Raw genomic sequence first — 5886 nt, 5'->3', positions numbered from 1 at the left:
GCACATGTGTATTAATTGGCTGAGAAAACCTGTTCGGACTACCGGTCTGGAGTGCTTGTTTATGTTTGAATGTCCCCATCGTCAGTCATTTTACAGACACTTACTCTACAGGCAAGCATAGATCCTGAGGGTGGAGCTTCATGAACATGGGTGCGAATGAAGGGTTGGCTCAAGGAGTTTAAAAAGAAAGAAAGAAAAAAAAAAAAAACGTAACTGTTAGAGACCTAATGCACCTTTAATGTGCTCCTGTATTTCGCATTGTATGTTTATTTGTTTCTGGCTTTCTGTTTGTGCTCTGCCACATTTTTAGTGCACTTCTCTCTCGGTTGCCCTGTCCTGCTCTCTTGAAGAAAGATGATCTACTGTAAGAATGTCATTTGTCCCTCAAACTTTCTTTCTGTCTCTTGCTCAATTTCCTACCTCTGACACCTTAAGCCTTTACCTGTAATATTTGTGCATGCTTTAGTGCCTTCTTGGTTCTATTCATAAAGTGTTACTGCACTTACTATCCATCTCAAATCTCCCTCTGTTTCTCTCACTCTTTGTTCCATGTGGCGACTACTCTATATAGTTTTTTTTTTTTGTCATTTTAGCTGTATACATGATATTTAAAGGAGGATTCATAAAAGTTTATATGATAAAGTTCTCTATAATGTTAAAGTTGTAGCACTCAAATACTTGGGTACTTTGTCTTGTCTACTCAGTAGATGTGGATCGGAGTGCTGATTTCTAAGCGGTCTGTAGTGCTGGTTTATGTTCCTTTCTAGTGGCATTTTTTTCCCCCTTTGTGATACACAAAAACATATATTTGTTGGCAGGCCAGTGCAAGATTTGTTTTTAATCTAAGAAATAAGTAAAAAAAAAAAACAAATAAGAAAAAAAAAAAGAAAAATGATTCAAATTTAAAAAAGTCTGTTTTTGAGATGTAGCAAATTACAAAAAGTTCTATTCAACGTTTATCACTGACTCATGATACTTGTGTGACATTTTGTGTTATGAAATTGTCTTTAAACCTTCTTATAGTATTTCTGTCACACTAGCCAAAGTTGTCTTTAAAGTCAGATGAACTAGTATATTATTGGATTAATAAATTTTGAGTTAATTACTAAAGTTTTGGGCTAAAGGTGTACTTTTCCTTTTTTTTTTTTTTTTTTAAGTTGTATTTGTTGATCAGTAACGAACTATATTTGCACCAACACACACACACACACAGACACACATCTGGATTTGTGGTTAAATGTGGAGTAGCAGGAGACATCTTTCAGGAGGTCAGCCTCAATTGTCACAAAACAATACAAGTCAAATACAAGTTTAACTCAGTGTAAAAATATTCTCCCAAAACAGATCCTGTTCATTTAGACCCAGAATAAAGATTATGGACTGGATGCTGCAGATACACAGATTAGATGTCTGAGCATCTCGGTAAATGCTGATTAGCAGTAGACTATTTTGCATAAGTGGAAATCTGCCTTGGTTCCTATGTATAGGCTTTTGAAAATGTCCTTGGTGAACTTTCAAAGTTTAAAAAAAATATAAGATTCCTTCATCCTATCTGATACAGTGTTAGGACATTATGCACGGTAGACACAATATCAGGCCAATGGAAGATAAATGAAGAGAGATACCAGTGTTCACTGTAGTAGGATACAGAGATACAGGCTGCTCAGTCTGCCCACTGATGCACATCTCTCCAGTCTGAACATCTGTTTTCCTCCGTCTAGAAAGAATAGATTGCTGGATTTAAACGGGGATGATCTCTCTGCACTTCCTGATCCAAGTAAGTTAAATACGAGACACTACTATAATTACATGCACTTATTGTTTTTCTAGAAATACAAAATATTCACCATCGTCAAAGATGATGACACCGATGAAGAGACTCGAAGCTGCAGCACGATGCAGCTTACGTTTGGTTCAATTTACTTGAAATGCAAGTAATGAAGAGATAATAATAATAAAGATAATAATAAAGGCCCTCGTGTCAGAACGAGAAAACGGTGCAGAGGGCATTAATGTGGCTCGTAGAGTTTCCCATTCCATCTCCCAATTGGCTTAAGCCTAATGAAAAGAAAAGGTGAACGTCTTATTGATATATGTGTTCATGACATAGGCTGTGATCAAATAGGATTTAAATTGTTCCCTTGCTTGGCACTGGGGTGGATCCCTTCAGGGTCCATGATTTGTCTTTAATATCTTTGCAATTGTGAGATCTTTAATATGTAGCTTTCACCTCGAAATGTGGATATCGTCTCCCTAAAATGACTAAATAAATTGATGGCAATTAGATTTATGCTACATCTTTTTTTTTTAGGTTGAAGATGTATGCAAAAGGTGTACAGAGAATTATCTTAGTGAAGAGGAAATGTATAGAGTTTCACATTTTTTTCTGAGTGTAGGCTGCTCTGGATTTATCCCAATAAACAGGGTTGAAGCACTTAGATCTAAAATGTTGTTGCATTGTTTACATGTATGGCAGTTGGCAGGGCCTCTCATCCAAAGCAACTTAAAATTATACATCTGAGGGTTAATAGCCTTTTTTAAGGGCCCAGGATTGGGAGTTTGGTGGTGCTGGTATTTAAACTCATGACCTTCTGATCTATAGTCCATCCTTTTAATCACTGAGCCACTATTCCCCTCATCAGTAGGTTATTAAATCCACTGGTTCCACTGCTGTAATAAAAACACACAAAGTAGCTGAGGTGGAAAAATCACACACAAAACCTTATCAATAAATGCCCTACAAAATCTCAATACGCAACATGAAATTCTTATTGATCAAGTTGCACCCAGTGTTTTTTGTGGATGATATGAGCATAAAAGTATGTGCAAACACAATACATTTGGCCCCCAGTGTTTTAAAAGGTGAACAGGAACATCTTTTATTGCTACAGAGATTGATGCCAAGGTAAAAATCTAGTAAACAGAGTTACTACTATTTCCATCCCATTGTATAATGGTGGGGCCAAATATATATTTTACCACTGTAGAATCTCTTTATAGATTTAGTCTGTTTTCTAAAAGTTTTTCCCAGATTTGAGGCTTTTTTGTCACACCAAGCAATCTGTATTTTATTGTGCTAAATAAACCAATATTAACGACAATTATTATAATGAATATTATGATTATTATTATTATTATTATTGTTGTTGTTGTTGTTGACATTAAGGTATGGGAAATGTTACCTAGGGAAAAGTTGTATCTCTGCACTGATATCATATTAAAACTATATTGATCTTTACTCTCTGTTTCCTGTTATTATTTTCCCTCATTTACGGCCAATATATTCCATGAAAAGTCTTTCTTTCTAGCATTCATTTTTTTCATCGCTGTTACCTAAATGCCTTCATCAAAACAAAAAGTCTTTGAAGTTTCTTTAGCAAAGCACAGGATATTCGTAGCTGCCACTGTAAAGGAGCAGCACTTCCTTTCAATCCCTGAATACAGTCAATAGTGTTATAGTTTTCGACCTCCGTATAGGCTTACTTGCGTCAAGCATGTTTACTCCTAGCTCAGACGGCTAAAAACAATGCTACTTTTTGCACGCTAAAGCTAAAAACAATAAAACTAAGAAAAAATATAAAAATATTTTTTTGTTTCAGTGGATTCATTCATATAATTAATGTTTCTTGGTGTTTAACTGACTAGATATGTTTTTACAGGTTTTCAAAACTATTTGTACAAACAGCACAACACATTGGATTTCTTGCAAAAGCCTGTACTTTTCTGAAAATCCTTAGTTCATCTTTCAAAAGTAAATATTGGTGTCAATGTAAATCTCATTGCCAACAGAATAACAAGTCCTTTTGTCATTGTTCACAAACAAGATCCTCAGAATGTTTAGTCATTTTTTTAGTAAGACAGTGCACAGTTTCTGATATACACTATGGTTTGGGTTACACTGAAAATGCACAAGGTTGAATTTCTTTTGTCTGGTATCTATGAATTTCAACAACACAAATTGATTTACTTTCCTGTTTTAGAGAATTAGTTGATTATTGGTTGATCTGATGCCTTTCTCTTGCCTTCATCAGTGACACTCTACTGAGAAAAACTGTAAGACTATTTAGGTGAAACTGGTATATTACATTTTAATCAACATGACATCAACAACTTGACATCAAACAACTGACAATGTAGGAAACGGCAGGCAATTGTACAAAATCAATTACAGTTTTGCTCAGCTGCTTTGGAGCATTTCTTGAATCATCCTTAATATTTGCAAACCAGTAAATGCATTTTCCTTTCAGGAACTCGAGCTGCGTTGGAATGCTTTAGGAACACGCCCGAGTGTTCACGCTCTGAAATGATGTGTGTAATCCGTCACAAATTGGACACTGGCCGTCACCAAGGGGGTGACATCATGACCAGGAAAATAAATAAATAAATAAATAAATAAATATATATTATAATAAGAATAATAATAAATAATAATAATGATGATGATAATAATGATAATAAGCCAGTAAGCATTTCGGGTTTGTGACCTGCGCTGTAGCCAAGCTACATAACTTGGCCGGCTCATGAGCAAAAAGGCCCTTCGTCCAGTAAGCTAGACGAGCGCTCTCTGACACCGGGTTGCAACCTTCATGTCGGGGTCTCCGGTTCTTTCAGACCAGCACACATGGGGCGGAAAGTACACGGGTATAAAGCAATGCCATGGGTTGAAGAGACGCTTGCAAGCTATCTCACTCCCGGGATCGCTTCCGCCCTCAAGACCCCGACAGTACCTGCAAAAACCCTGCGTAATACGTCAAGGCACTTACGCCTCGGCAGGTCAAGCCGCTGGGTCCCTGCACATCATGGCGGTCCTGTAAGGCATATCAGGCTTGGTGCCTGTTTCCCTCAGGCCCCTTCTCGCTACTTTCACGTACCGATCATCCCTTTTCACAGGAAGTTCTTGACATTCGCTTTTGGGGTCAAAGCGTACCAATATTGGGTCGTTCTGATCAGCCTTGCTTTGTCAACCTGCACCTTCAAGAAGTGTGTTGATGCAGCTCTGGCTCACCTGAGACTTTAGGGCATCTGTATCCTTAATTATACCGACCATTGGTTACTATTAGCTCTATCAGAGCAGTTAGCGGTCTGGTATCGAGATGTTGTTCTCATTCACATGAAGGAGCTGGGGTTCCGGGCTAAAAGGGCATTCAGTCCGGAACCCCAGCTCCTTCATGTGAATGAGAACGACATCTCGATACCAGACCGCTACTGCTGTGATGTGCTTTCTACATCACAGAGAACCACCTACAGTATCTCAGTGTCATATGGAATTCGACAACTATGCACGCGCAGCTTTCCTCTACCCGCATTGCGTCCATCCTTAAGGCGGTCAGAAAGGTCAGAGAAGTATAGTCACTCACTGTCAGGCAGTTCCAGAGACTGCTCGGGTTCATGGCAGCAGCGTCCAATGTCATTCCACTTGGCCTCCTGTACATGAGACCCCTTCAGTGGTGGCTCAGAGCCCAGGGGTTCTCTCGGAAGGGCAATTCCCTCCACACAATCAAGGTCACATGGCGATGCCTACTTCAAAGCCCCATGTTGGGCGCTCCCAGTCGACGCACAGTGCTATGAGTGAGTCGCCGCTCTGCGCAAGGTCTATACATTTACATTTACATTTGCAGCATTTAGCAGATGCCCTTATCCAGAGCGACGTACAAAAGTGCTTTGAGTCTCTAGCAATGAATAAATCTACACTGGTACGCAAGATTACAAACTTAATATAAATATAACTCTTGAATTCTACAAAGCAAACTTGGAAAGTGCTAATTTAAGTGTTTTAGATAGAGGTAAGTCTTCAATCATCGCTTGAAGATGGTTAGGGACTCCGCTGTTTGGACATATAGGAGAAGTTCATTCCACCACCTCGGTGCCAGAACAGAGAAGAGCCTT

The 5886-nt window shown here is 38.5% G+C and overlaps 1 long non-coding RNA gene across 1 annotated transcript; it reads right to left on the bottom strand.

The window, feature by feature from the left end:
• Positions 1 to 1042: 1042 nt before the first annotated feature.
• Positions 1043 to 3232, bottom strand: LOC124395745. Its single transcript, XR_006927672.1, has 2 exons — positions 2338 to 3232; positions 1043 to 2249 (listed from the first exon to the last, which is right to left on the bottom strand). It is a non-coding gene; the product is annotated as an uncharacterized LOC124395745 (long non-coding RNA).
• Between the last annotated feature and the right edge of the window lie 2654 nt (positions 3233 to 5886).

Source organism: Silurus meridionalis, chromosome 2 (genome assembly GCF_014805685.1).
Source record: "Silurus meridionalis isolate SWU-2019-XX chromosome 2, ASM1480568v1, whole genome shotgun sequence".
Classification (NCBI taxonomy): Eukaryota; Metazoa; Chordata; class Actinopteri; order Siluriformes; family Siluridae; genus Silurus; species Silurus meridionalis.
Note: the sequence above shows the minus strand (reverse complement) of the source record. Positions and strands in the feature narration are given on the sequence as shown.